The sequence below is a fragment of the Symphalangus syndactylus genome, chromosome 22 (assembly GCF_028878055.3).
Source record: "Symphalangus syndactylus isolate Jambi chromosome 22, NHGRI_mSymSyn1-v2.1_pri, whole genome shotgun sequence".
Lineage (NCBI taxonomy): Eukaryota > Metazoa > Chordata > Mammalia > Primates > Hylobatidae > Symphalangus > Symphalangus syndactylus.
The window spans coordinates 27,180,743-27,194,067 of NC_072444.2; the positions used below are offsets into that span (position 1 = coordinate 27,180,743).

The window sequence follows — 13,325 nt, forward strand, 5'->3', positions numbered from 1 at the left end:
AAGCAGAGGGAACCGAGAAGGAAGAGAAGGAGAGAATTCATCCTCAGGAATTCGGGTCAGGAAATAAGGAGCCAGGACAAAATCCACAAGAGGGCGGCCAGGGAGAAGGCGCTCCCCCGGGAAGGAAGCCGCAGGACCTCAGGATCTGGGTCTGCCACCCTCTAGCCCCCTTGGGCTCAAGGGCACAGCTCGGGAGGGACAGAGCGCAGGAGGCTCAGTCCCGAATCGGGGGCAGGGGGAGGGGAGGACGCGCACAGCCACTGCTGGGTGCCCGACAAGTAAACAGCCTGCCCCGAACAGGCGCGTCCTCGTGCGAAGCCCGCTGGAGGCCCCACGGATCCCATCAAGGGCGGCAGCCGAGAAACCTGGGATTCCCGACCCCCGGGGGGCACAAAAGGAAGCAACCAGATTAGGAGAGGAGAGCGTCGCGCGGCCCATAGCTGAGAATCCCACCGCGAGCGCAACCCCCTGCCTCGGCCCCCCCAGCCCCCACGGCCCCGGACCCCCGATCGACCCTGCCTCCACCGACCTTGCCCACCCCGCCCCAGGCGGACAAAGCCCGGGGCTGGGCTGGGTGGGACGCCCGGAGGGGCTGGGGGCGGGGCACGGGGACCCTGCAGACGCCCGCACAGGTGGGCTCCGTACCGGGTGTCGGTGCCGGGGGCGGGGCCCGATCTCCCTGGAGACAGTTGCCCAGGGGACACAGCGGGCGGGTCCCGGAGTGACGGGAAGACGCCAGCCTCCGGGCAGCGGCGCGGGGCCGGCGGGGGCCGGAGGGCAGGCCCGCCGCGCGAGGTGCAGGCGAGCGGGGCTCGGCGGAGGGGCGCGGCCCGGGGCGGGGCTGGGACTACGGGCAGGCGGGGCGGGGCGCCGGCTGGGGGCGGGGCGTCCTCGGGGCTGGGGCGGGGCCGGGGCGGGCCGCGGCGCGGGCACCGTCGGCAAATTCTCACACCCCCAGCCGGGAGAAGCGCCCGAGCTCACACGGGCGGCGGAGAGCGGAGTGGACGCTGCAAATCCTCCCCGACCCCCGCTGTTCTCGCCCGGAGGCCCAGGACGCTGCTAGGCGGGGCCCTTGGGGTTCGCGCCCTGAGCCCCAGAGCAGCCGCGGGACCCCGACGGCGCGCGCACGCTGGCTCTGGCCTAGGTTTCGCCTTACAACTAATAAATAGAAAGCGCCACCTGCAAAGCAAGGGAGGGCTGGTCGTCCACCAAACTGCTTTCCGCTCCCCGCTTTGCAAAGCATCCGCAGAAAGGGCGGGGTACTGGACCCAGGTCACAGAGCCGGAGCCAGGCTCACTCGAGTAATTGGCCAGCCCGGGCTCTGGGCTCAAATCCAGCCTGCTGGCTGTTCCCCAGCTGATGGGCCTTTCCATCGGGGGTTTCCTTATATGTGAGGTTTAGAAAATAAATGAGTGTACCTAGGACTTTCACTAATGCATCTATCCATTACAACGGGCGGTGTGCGTGCAGTAACAACACCGAGACAATCCTTGTCCCGCGCTTAAAAAAACTCTGGGCGCTCCAGTGTTTTTGTTTTTGAGACAGGGTCTTGCTCTGTTGCCCTGGCTGGGGTGCAGTGGTGCGATCATAGCTCACTGTAGCCTCTACCTCTCTGGCTCAATCGATCCTCTCACCCCAGCCTCCGGTGTAGCTGGGACCACAAGTGCGCACCACCTCACCCAGCTAATTTTTTTAAAGTTTTTGTAGAGGCAGGGGGTCTAACTATGTTGCCTACGCTGGTCTCGAACTCCTGGGCTCAAGCCATCCTACCGCGTCAGCCTCCCAAAGTGCTCGGCCAGGCGCTCCAGTTTTTATCCAGGCATCGACACTGTAAGGTAGATGTTGTTCTCCCTTGGTTGTAAGTGGGGAAGCGGAAGCTAGGCGGGCAGGGACTCTTACCCTCACGCACTCACACAAACACAGTCTACACAGCCTCTTGGGCCGAGCTAGCGCTGGCACCAGTTTGGTTTGGTGCTGAACCCATACCCCTCTTGCTCTGCAAGGGCCCATCTCCCCTTAGAATACTCTTTCGGGTCCACAGCCCAAGACAAACCTTTGCCACAGGGGAACGCAGAGGAGGAAGCGGGGTGCGAGCACCAGAATCAGCCCTGGCGTGTCCCGCGGGGTGAGAGAAGGTGGTTTGAAGAACACTCCTTGGTGGTCCTAATTGCTGCACGTGAGGTCAAGGCAGGGCCCGCCCATCCCAGGCAGATGAGCTCCAGGAGCCTTCCTCGTGCCTGCGAAGACGGCAAGGAGAAAACACTGCCGGCTGGAAGCTCCCGAGAATCTCGAAGAAGCCCAGAATGAAAGGACCAGGCGGCCGGGACTCGGAGCTCCCCAGCAGGGCGCGCGCAGCCAGGCCTGACGCTTCCCTCCGCCTTCGGCGGCCTCTGGGTCCTCCCAGCACCCGGCAGCCCTGCCAGGGGTCCCGGATGCCCAGAGCACCCCAAGGAGGAGAGAGAAGAGAGGGGGGCCAGGGTGGGAGGGGACACCCCTCTTCCCTGGCCGTCCCTAGAAGTCACACACAGACATTCACTCAAAAAGACAAGCTTGCATGCAGATGAACAGACACAGGCGCAATCATGTAAACGGACACACAGAGACCACAGACGCTCGTGCTCATACACGCGCTCTCGCTCTTCACACCTTGCACCAGGTGGGCACTCATCCGCCCGCACCCCGGCTGTGCTTTTGCAGATCCCGGGAGAGGGCGGAGCCCGGGCCGGGGGCTGGAGACCGCCCCCGGCCCCGCCCCCACGCCCTCCCATCTCTCTCTCCCTCCTCCCGTCCCCTGCCTGCGGGAGGGGAGCGGTGCAGCAGACATCCGAGGGCAGCTGGGACCCCCTGACTCAGCCGACGGGTGAGTCAGGCCCCCTGCAGGCCACCCCGGACCCCCCAGGGCGGGGATTTCCCCAAGATGAGAAATCAGCCACCGGAAGTCACGCCGGACCTTGGACGGGCAGACAGAGGCTGGGAGGAGTTCTGGGTGCAGAGCCCCCAACCTGGTAAGTACAATGATCCCGGGGCTAGGACGCCGAAGAGATTTTCCAAAGGGCAGACGAGCTTCAGCAGTTCCTCCACCCCCATTCCCCACGTGTGGGAGCCCTCCTCCCTAGCGGCCCCGTCCTGCAATCGTCCCCCTGCGCGAAGACCTCCGTTTATCTCCAGCATGGATGGAGGGAAAGTCAAGCTCAAACACAAGGTCCCCATCAGCAATGGAACCCAATGATCCGCTGGGGGTTCAAATTGGGGGTGTCAGGCACGGGTGTCTCTGGAGCCCAGAGAAAAATCCAAGATTCTTTCAAATGGCAAAAGCCCCCAAAAGTCACTTTCCTGTATTGCCACGATGAACTGGAACTTCCCTGACAAATTCTAAAAAGATAGAGACCTTAATAAATTGTTTAGAGGAGAATTAAAAGAGTGAATACAGACACATGGAAAATCTCTAGAACAGTGCCTGGCACTCATATTAAGTATTGGCTCTCACACATGGATAACAGACACAAGGAGACTAAGTGACTTGCCTCAGGTCGCACAACTAGTTAGTGGCAGAGATGGAGGAAAAACCAGTCTCTGATTCTTTGTTCACAGCTCAGGTACCTTCTGTCCTTTCTGACATTAAGTGAGAGTATAAATAAAGTCATTTAGTGGATAAATGAATTTTACCACTGTTAAATATCAGAGTAGACCTGGAACAGTGGCTCATGCCTGTAGTCCCAGCACTTTGGGAGGCCAGGGCAGGAGGATCACTTGAGCCCAGGAGTTCAAGACCAGCCTGGGCCACATAGTGAGACCCCCGTCTCTATTTTAAAAAGAAAAGAAAAATCAGAGTAAATTAAGGCGGGCATGGTGGCTCACGCCTGTAATCTCAGCACTTTGGGAGGCCAAGGTGGGAGGATCATTTAAGGCCAGGAGTTTAAGAACAACCTGGGCAAAACAGCGAGACCTCGTCTCTACTAAAAAAAAATAAACAAATTAGCCTGGCCTGGTGGCATTTGCCTGTAGTCCTAGCTAGTTAGGAGGCCGAGGGAAAAGAATTGCTTGGCCCAGAAGTCTGCAGTGAGCTATGATGGAGCCAAGAAATCAGATTCCTGCTCCTCTACTTGCTACTAAAAGGGCCAATCCTCTTGTTAAATCCCAAAACACAAGGCAGGAAACCAAATGAGCCTCTGCTCCCACTCATTGGAGCCCTTGTTCCCTTCAAGGAGCCCTAGAAGACGGAAGAGTATTTGCTGCATCAGTCGCTTCTTCCTCTCCTGACACTTTGTGATATGTGAGTTCATCACACTTTTGCTGTGATGAAATCTCAGCTTCTCCCAAATGCTCACCAATATCCCAGCCTCCAACCTAGCTGCAATTCTGCTATTCTCTTTCTAACTCAAATTGGCATTCAGCATTTCTAGGTGTGGTCAGATAAGACACCACTGTTGAAGGGGGACAAGACCAGGAAGGCTAAAGTCAGAAAAAAATCAGATGCAAAGCCAGGCACCACTGAGGGCACCTGTAGTTGCAGCTACTCACAGGCTGAGGCAGGAGGATCGCTTGAGTTTGAGGCTGCAGTGCACTATTGATAGCACCTGTGAATAGTCACGGCACTCGAGCCTGGACAACACAGTGAGATACTCATCTCTTTAAAAAATGTTTAAGTATAACCGCTGGGCGCAGTGGCTCATGCCTGTAATCCCAGCACTTTGGAAGGCTGAGGGGGGCAGATCACCTGAGGTCAGGAGTTCAAGACTGGCCTGGCCAACATGGTGAAACCCCGTCTCTACTAAACATACAAGAATTAGCCAGGTGTGGTGGTGCATGCCTGTGATCCCAGCTACTCAGAAGGCTGAGGCACGAGAATCGTTTGAACCTGGGAGGCGGAGGTTTCAGTGAGCCCAGATCGAGCCAGTGCACTCCAGCCTGGGCAACAGAGCGAGACTCCGTCTCAAAAAATAAAAAATAAAAAAAATTAAGTATAACCAAAAAAAAGCAACTAAAGACAACAAAAACAAACAAAAAAACCAGTTACATGTTTGTTTTTAATTCTATTAGAATAAACAGGAGGGCTCCAAAAAAATCCTCAAAGGAGTTTCCATATTTACTCACATATTCCACCCTTGATATTTTTATTCTCAAAGCACAAGAATGAGAGACCTAATTATAAGAGGCCCCTGCTGCTCTCCTGCCATCCTTACGTATTTTCATTTATCTTTGAGACTCTCACCCCCGGGTAACTCAAAAAGCGTCTCATCTGTAGTTAAAAAGCAAAGTTAATTAGCATCTGGCACTTCCTTCTTTCCTTCCTCAATTCTCCAAGCTTAGACTAAAAGTCTGTCTTAATTGAGGCTTCCTGAGTTTGTGACCTGGGGCAGGAGTTGAGGGGTTGGGGATATAAGCAGAGAGAGACAAAAAAAAAAAAAAGAACCTTGGGTTTGCATTGCTCATTCTTTTTTTGTTTTTTCTTTCTTTTTTTTTTTTTTTTTTTTTTGAGACAGGGTCTCACACTGTGGCCCAGGCTGGAGTGCAATGGCGCGATCACAGGTGCTTGACCTTGTGGACTCAGGTGATCCTCCCACCTCAGCCTCCCGAGTAGCTGAGGTGTGTGCCACCATGCCCAACTAATTTTTAATTTTTGTAGCGATGAGGTCTTGCTATGTTGTCCAGGCTGGTCTCAAACTCCTAGGCTGAAGGGATCTGCCTGCCTTGGCCTCACAAAGTGTTGGGATTACAGACGTGAGCCATCACACCTGACTTGACTGCATTGCTCTTTCTTTTTTTTTTTTTTTTTTTTTGAGATGGAGTGTCTGTCGCCCAGGCTAGAGTACAGTGGCACCATCTCAGCTCACTGCAACCTCGGCCTCTTGGGTTCAAGCGATTCTCCTGTTTCAGCCTCCCAAGTAGCTGGGATTACAGGTGCCTGCCACCATGCCTGGCTAATTTTTGTATTTTCGGTACAGACGGGGTTTCATCATGTTGGCCAGGCTGGTCTCGAACTCCTGACCCCAGGTGATCCACCCTCCTTGGCCTCCCAAAGTGCTGGGATTACAGATGTGAGCCACTGTGCCCGGCCTGCATTGCTCATTCTTGCAAGTATCAGCCAAAAAGTATGTGTGGCTCGTGGTTGCAGGGACTCCTCCCATTGAGAGATGGCCTCTGTGTCCCTTCCTCTTAAATCTGAGTGGGCTTGTCACTGCCAAGAGAGTATGGCAGCAGAGATGCTAAGTGACTTGAGAGGTGAGGCCATAAGAAGCCATGCCGCTTCCTCCTTGGTGTAGAATGCTGGCTCTTGGAATTCTGAGCATTAAGTTAGAGGTCTGACTACCCTGACGCTGCCACACGGTGACACAGCCCAAGCAAGCCAGAAGGAGAAACCATGTGAAGGCACTCAAGTTGACAGTCCCACCTGAGCCCAACCTTTGAGTCATCCCACCCAGGTACCAGACATGAGTGAAGAAACTTCCAGATGATTCCAGACCCCACCTGTTCAAGTTGTTACCAACCCCTTGAGAGTCTTCCCAGCTGACTCCAGATATCATGGGAGCAGAGCCAGGCAATCCTGCTGAGCTCTGTCTGAATTCCTGGCCCCTGGGGCCGTGAGCATCACAGTGTTGCTTCACACCACTGAGCTTGGGGCAGGTTGTTATGTAGCACGAGATCCCTAGAACTCTGAAGATCTCATAAAATCCTCAAAACAACCCCACTAAATAGTTACAATAGTCATCTTCATGAGGAAACTGAGGCCGAAGCTGTGCAGGAAGTGACAGAGCAGGAATCAGAACCCACCTGGAACCACCACCTAAAACTGCTTCTAACACCAAGTCGTCCCACTGCTATAAGGCACAAGGCTCGTTTTTTTTGTTGTTGTTTATTTATTTTATTATTATTATTTTTTTTTGAGACAGTCTCGCTCTGTCGCCCAGGCTGGAGTGCAGTGGCGCGATCTCAGCTCACTCCAAGCTCTGCCTCCCCGGTTCATGCCATTCTCTTGCCTCAGCCTCCTGAGTAACTGGGACTACAGGTGCCTGCCACCACGCCCGGCTAATTTTTTGTATTTTTAGTAGAGACGGGGTTTCACCATGTTGGCCAGGATGGTCTCAATCTCCTGACCTCGTGATCCGCCCGCCTCGGCCTCCCAAAGTGCTGGGATTACAGGTGTGAGTCACCGCACCTGGACTGTTTTTGTTTTCTGTTTTTTTTTTTTTTTGAGACAATGTCTCCCTTTGTCACCCGGGCTGGCGTGCAGTGGTGCCATCTTAGTGAGACCCAGCCAAAAAAAAAAAAAAAAAGGTCCAGGGCCCAATCCCAGTGGGGAAAGTGTTTGACACGTCCCACCATGGCACTGGGTCACCCCTGTGATGGGTTACACCATCTAACAGAAGTCAGCAGAGACATCTCCTCTCCTAGGTGGCCCATGAGAGTGTCCCTGAGGGACAAGGTCAGTTCCCACTAAAATGGACATACATTGTTACACATTTAAAACCCCAGTGGTGGCTCATGACTGTAATCACAGCACTTTGGGAGGCCAAGGAGGGTGGATCACCTGAGGTCAGGAGTTCGAGACCAGCCTGGCCAACATGGTGAAACCCTGTCTCTACTAAAAATACAAATATTAGCCGGGTGTGGTGGTGTGCACCTGTAATCCCAGCTACTCGGGAAGCTGAGGCAGGAAAATTGCTTGAACCCAGGAGGCGGAGATGGCAGTGAGCTGAGATTGTGCCACTGCACTCCAACCTGGACGACAGAGTGAGACAGCAAGACTCCGTCTCGAAATAAATAAATAAATACCCAGGCCAGACGTGGTGGCTCACGCCTGTAATCCCAGCACTTTGGGAGGCCGAGGTGGGCAGATCACCTGAGGTCAGAAGTTTGAGACCAGCCTGGCCAACATGGTGAAACCTCGTCTCTCCTAAAAATACCAAAAATTAGCCAGGCATAGTGGCATACCTGTAATCCCAGCTACTCAGGAGGCTGAGACAGGAGAACCCCGGAGGCAGAGGTTGCGGTGAGCCAAGATGGTGCCACTGCACTCCAGCCTGGGCAACAAGAGCGAAACTCTGTCTCAAGTAATAATAATAAAATAAAAAATAAAAACTTAGCCTCGGCTAGGTGTGGTGGCGCATGTCTGTAATCCCAGCACTTTGGTAGGCCAAGGCAGGCAGATCGCTTGAGCTCAGGAGTTGGAGACCAGCCTGGCCAACACAGCAAAGCCCTATTTCTACAAAAAATACAAAAATTAGCCAGGCGTGGTGGTAGTCCCAGCTACTCAGGAGGCTGAGGCAACAGGATCGCTTGAACCCAGGAGGTTGAAGCTGCAGTTGGGAAAAGCTGAGATTTCATCACAGAGAACTCATAGCTGGTCCAAAGCTAAGTCCTGGGCAGACTGAAATCCCCTCCAGAACAAGCTGGCTCATTCTCCTCCAAAGCTAAGTCCCGGGCAGACTGCAGTCCCTTCCAGAACAAGCTGGATCATTCTCCGTATGAAACTACATTCAGTTACTTCAGTCCTGAGATTCACACCGTTGTGTAGCCCCCACCCACATTCACAGTCAATGTGACCTAAAGAATATGGCACAGTGATGGGATAACACCTTCAACATTAGATTATAAAAGAATCCAGGCCAGGTGCGGTAGCTCATGCCTGTAATCCCAGCAATTTGGGAGGCCGAGGTGAGCAGATTGCCTGAGGTCAGGAGTTCAAGCCAGCCTGGCTAACATGGTGAAACCATCTCTACTAAAGATACAAAAAATAGCCAGGTGTGGTGGTGCACGCCTGTAGTCCCAGCTACTTAGGAGGCTGAGGCAGGAGAATCGCATGAACCCGGGAAGGGGAGGTTGCAGTGAGCCGAGATTGCACCCCTGCACTCCAGTCTGGGTGACAGAGTGAGACTCCGTCTCAAAAAAAAAAAAAAAAAAAAAAAAAAAAAAAAAAAGCAGCAGCAGCAGCCAAGCATGGTGATGCATACCTGTAGTCCCAGCTGCTTGAGAGGCTGAGGCTGGAGGGTTGCTTGAGCCCAGGAGCTGGAGGCTGCAGTGAGCTATGATTGTGCCACTGCACCTCAGCCTGGGCAACAGAGACCCTATCTCTAAAATTAATTAATTAATTAATGAAAATATTAGGTGATGAAACATCACTGGGGCTTCAGTCTTGGGTTCATGCACCCCCTCCCCTCTTCTCTCTCTCTCTCTCTCTCTCTCTCTCCAGCACACTCATCTCTTGCTCTGGGTAAGCCAGTGGCCATGCTATAAGGGACACTCAAGCCACCCTACGAAGAAGCCCACATGAAAAGGAACTGAGATATCTGGCCAACAGCCAGCCGGTCACTGAGCCTGCCAACCACACTGTGGCAGGTACCTCCAGCCCCAGACGCCTGCAGCCCCCACTGAAAGCTCAACGGTAGCCTCATGAGACCCTGGACTGGAACCACCCAGCGAAGCGGCTCCTCAATTCCTGATTGACAGAAACTATGGAATCATAAATGCTTGCTGTTCAGTCTGCCAAGTGTTGGCGTGATTTGTTACACAGCAATCAGCAACTAATACGCCACCCATGGCTGCCGTGTTCCTGCTGTGGGGCCAGCACTGTTCCATGCTCAGAGGCTCCATCAATACCTGTGATGGACTAAATGGTCAGTACAAACAGTAGCTCCTCTGTAATGGTATGAGGCAGACAGGTTTCTAAAGGCAATATGCTAAGGTGCGAACTCAACCCCAAAAGACCACATAGTGTATCATCCCATTTATATGAAATGTCCAGAACAGGCAAATCCATAGAGACAGAAAGCAGATTAGTGGTTGCCAGAGGCTAAGAGATTGGAGAAAAGTAGAGAGTAACTGCTAATGGTGTGAAATCTCTTTCTGGAGTGATGAAAATGTTCTAATTTTTTTTTTTAACAGAGACAGGGTCTTGCTATATTGCCCAGGCTGGTCTTTAACTTCTAGGCTCAAGTGAGTTCAGCCTCAGCCTCCCAAAGTGCTTGGATTACAGACATGAGCCACCATGCACAGCTTAAAATTTATGATGCCGATGGTTGCATAACTGTGAATATACTAAAAACCACTGAGGCGGGGTTTGGTGACTAAACACCTGTAATCCTAGCACTTTGGGAGGCCGAGGTGGGAGGATCACTTGACATCAGGAGTTTGAGACCAGCCTAGGCAACATAGCAAGACTCCATCTCTACAAAAAATTTAAAAATAAAAACCATTAGGCCCGGCATGGTGGCTCATGCCTGTAATCCCAGCACTTTGGGAGGCCAATGTGGGTGGATCACCTGAGGTTAGGAGTTCGAGACCAGGCTGGCCAACATGGTGAAACCCCATCTCTACTAAAAATACATAAAGTAGCCCGGCGTGGTGGTGGGCACCTGTAATCCCAGCTACTCAGGAGGATGAAACAGGAGGATCACTTGAACCCGGGAGGCAGAGATTGCAATGAGCCAAGATCACGCCACTGCACTTCAGCCTGTGTGACAAGAGTGAAACTCCATCTCGAAAATAAAAACGAAAACAATAACAACAACAGCAACAAAGAACCATTGCATTGTGCACATTAAATGAATTGTATGGTATGTGAATTCTAGCTCAATAAAGCTTCTTATGCTAAAACATGACGAAGAAGAAGAGGAGGAGGAGAAGAGGCAAAGTCATTGGTGCCCAAGGAATGGCACCAGGAGTGGTCTCCAGGAAGGCTGGCCACCTGCAGGGCTGGGAGAGCTCTGTGATGCTGACATCAGGGGCCTTCCTCATGCCTGGGAAAGAGGACATGGGCTAAGGGCGGCTAACCAAGGCCTGGGAGAATACTGAGAGGTGAACAGGCGATGTGGGTGTGGGGCACTCAGCCTACTTGGCCAAAGGGTGAATTCTTGCTAATTTCACAGGGAGACCCTGACTGGTCTCAAGCACCTGATGCCCAGCATGGGAAGTCAACATCCCTGACTTCTCATCCTCTACAGAAGTTTCCCCCAGGCCGGGCACGGTGGCTCACGCCTGTAATCCCAGCACTTTGGGAGGCCAAGGTGGGCGGATCACCTGAAGTCAGGAGTTCGAAACCAGCCTGGCCAACACGGTGAAACCCCATCTCTACTAAAAATACAAAAATTAGCCAGGCGTGGTGGTGCGTGCCTGTAATCCCAGCTACTCAGGAGGCTGAGCCAGGAGAATCACTTGAACCTGGGAGGTGGAGGTTGCAGTGAGCCAAGATCATGCCATTGCACTCCAGCCTGGGTGACAGAGCAAGACTCCATCTCAAAAAAGAAAAAAAAAAAAAAAAGAAGTTTCTCCTGACTACCTGGAAAGAAGGTTCACACCCAGCTCTCGCAGGCATGCTTTCCCACGTGCCTAAGCCAAGGCCCTTCCCACAAAAGGGGCCTTACACATGCCTCAAAGGATGGTCCTCTTCCAGAAATGAGCCAATGCTACAGTGGAGAGTCACCCAATGACGTGGGAAAGTCGATCTTTGCTGAAAGCCCCAAAAAGGGGCTGTAAATTTAGGACAAAGGATTTAAATGGCAGAGGCAAACTTGTACAATGTCTTCTTTAAGAGGTGGTCAAGAAAGAAAATAGAAACAGGTTCAAGACAGACTTTGAATAGGTTGCTGGCAAGTGTCTCTTACAGAGGTGTCACAGGGTCAGAATGATTTGCCCCTTTGAGGTTGGTTTCAGAGTCAGAATCTCATACGACAGAGAAGCTAGAGGTTGGACCTACACAGTCCTTCCCTGCACACCAACAGAGTCTACGGATGAAAGAGCCTCTTTCTGGAGACAGTCCATGCTTTTCTGCAGGTTTTCAAAGGGATTTAAAATCTGAAACAGGTTAGGAACCACTGGGTGATGTGGTTTGGGGGTAGGTGGAAGATGGAGTTTTTTTCTTTTTCTTTTTTGGAGACGGGGTCTGGCTCTGTCACCCAGACTGGAGTCCAATGCCATAATAGGCTCACGGCAGCCTCAACCTCCTGGACTCAAGTGATCCTCCCGCCTCAGCCTCTTGAGCAGCTGGGACTAGAGGCGTGTGCCACCATGCCTGGGTAATTTTTGTGTTGCTGTTTTTTTGTAGACACAAGGTTTCCCTATATGGCCCAGGTTGGTCTCAACTGATCCTCTTGCCTTGGCCTCCCAAAGTACTAGGATTACAGGCGAAAGCCACGGTGCCCGGCCGGATTTTTTTTTTTTTTTTTTTTTTTTGAGATGGAGTTTCGCTTTTCTTGCACAGGCTAGACTGCAATGGCACGATCTCGGCTCACTGCAACCTCCGCCTCCCGGGCTCAAGTGATTCTCCTGCCTCAGCCTCCCAAGCAGCTGGGATTACAGGCAGGCACCACCACACGTGGCTAATTTAGTATTTTTTTTTTTTTTTTTTTTTTTTTTTTGAGACGGAGTCTTGCTCTGTCACCCAGGCTGGAGTGCAGTGGCACAATCTCGGCTCACTGCAAACTCCGCCTCCCGGGTTCATGCCATTCTCCTGCCTCAGCCTCTCCGAGTAGCTGGGACTACAGGCGCCTGCCACCACGCCCGGCTAATTTTTTGTATTTTTAGTAGAGACGGGGTTTCACCATGGTCTCGATCTCCTGACCTCGTGATCCGCCCGCCTCGGCCTCCCAAAGTGCTGGGATTACAAGCGTGAGCCACCGCGCCCGGCCTAATTTAGTATTTTTTTTTTTGAGACGGAGTCTTGCTCTGTCGCCCAGACTGGAGTGCAGTGGCGCAATCTCGGCTCACTGCAAGCTCCGCCTCCCGGGTTCACGCCACTCTCCTGCCTCAGCCTCTCCAAGTAGCTGGGACTACAGATGCCCGCCACCACGCCTGGCTAATTTTTTGTATTTTTAGTAGAGTCGGGGTTTCACCGTGGTCTCAATCTCCTGACCTCGTGATCCGCCCACCTCGGCCTCCCAAAGTGCTGGGATTACAAGCGTGAGCCACCGTGCCCGGCCTAATTTAGTATTTTTAATACAGACAGGGTTTCACCATGTTGGCTGGGCTGGTCTCGAATTCCTGACCTCAGGTGATCTGCCTGCCTTGGATCTCTCAAAGTGCTGGGATTACAGGCGTGAGCCACCACGCCCGGCCCAGATTCTTTTTTCTCTTACTCTGGCAAATCTATATTTTACAAACTTTTAATAACTAACTTGTGTAGATTCCACATAATTAAAAATGTACAGTATGCATGAATAAACACATTTATAAAACATACGGCATATATATTTAAAACATCCGCATGCACGATCTGTAAGATCACGGCCTATAATTCCCAGATGCAGGCTCTGCTGTAATTTTTTTTTCTTTAGACAGGGTCTCACTTTGTCACTCAGGCTGGAATGCAGTGGCACGATCTTGGCTCAATG

At 52.5% G+C, this 13,325-nt stretch overlaps 1 protein-coding gene and 1 long non-coding RNA gene across 30 annotated transcripts in view; one reads left to right on the plus strand and one right to left on the minus strand.

The window, feature by feature from the left end:
• Positions 1 to 13,325, minus strand: part of PIK3CD (phosphatidylinositol-4,5-bisphosphate 3-kinase catalytic subunit delta) — a 104,266-nt gene that overhangs the window by 38,547 nt on the left and 52,394 nt on the right. For 2 of the 29 annotated variants that reach the window (XM_055261865.2, XM_063631941.1), the window contains exons 1-2: positions 2,647 to 2,693; positions 2,054 to 2,237 (exon numbers count right to left, since the gene is read on the minus strand). The exons of 22 other annotated variants lie outside the window; for them this stretch is intronic. The gene's annotated coding sequence lies outside the window, so the exon portion shown is untranslated. Of the gene's footprint in view, positions 1 to 645; positions 824 to 2,053; positions 2,238 to 2,625; positions 2,694 to 13,325 lie in introns of those variants that run through there. 5 more of the 29 variants (XM_063631945.1, XM_055261867.2, XM_055261866.2 and 2 more) reach the window with 5 other exon arrangements.
• LOC129472352 (uncharacterized) lies at positions 2,767 to 10,823 on the plus strand. The gene is made up of 3 exons (XR_008653888.2): positions 2,767 to 3,005; positions 9,191 to 9,614; positions 9,883 to 10,823. It is a non-coding gene; the product is annotated as an uncharacterized lncRNA (long non-coding RNA).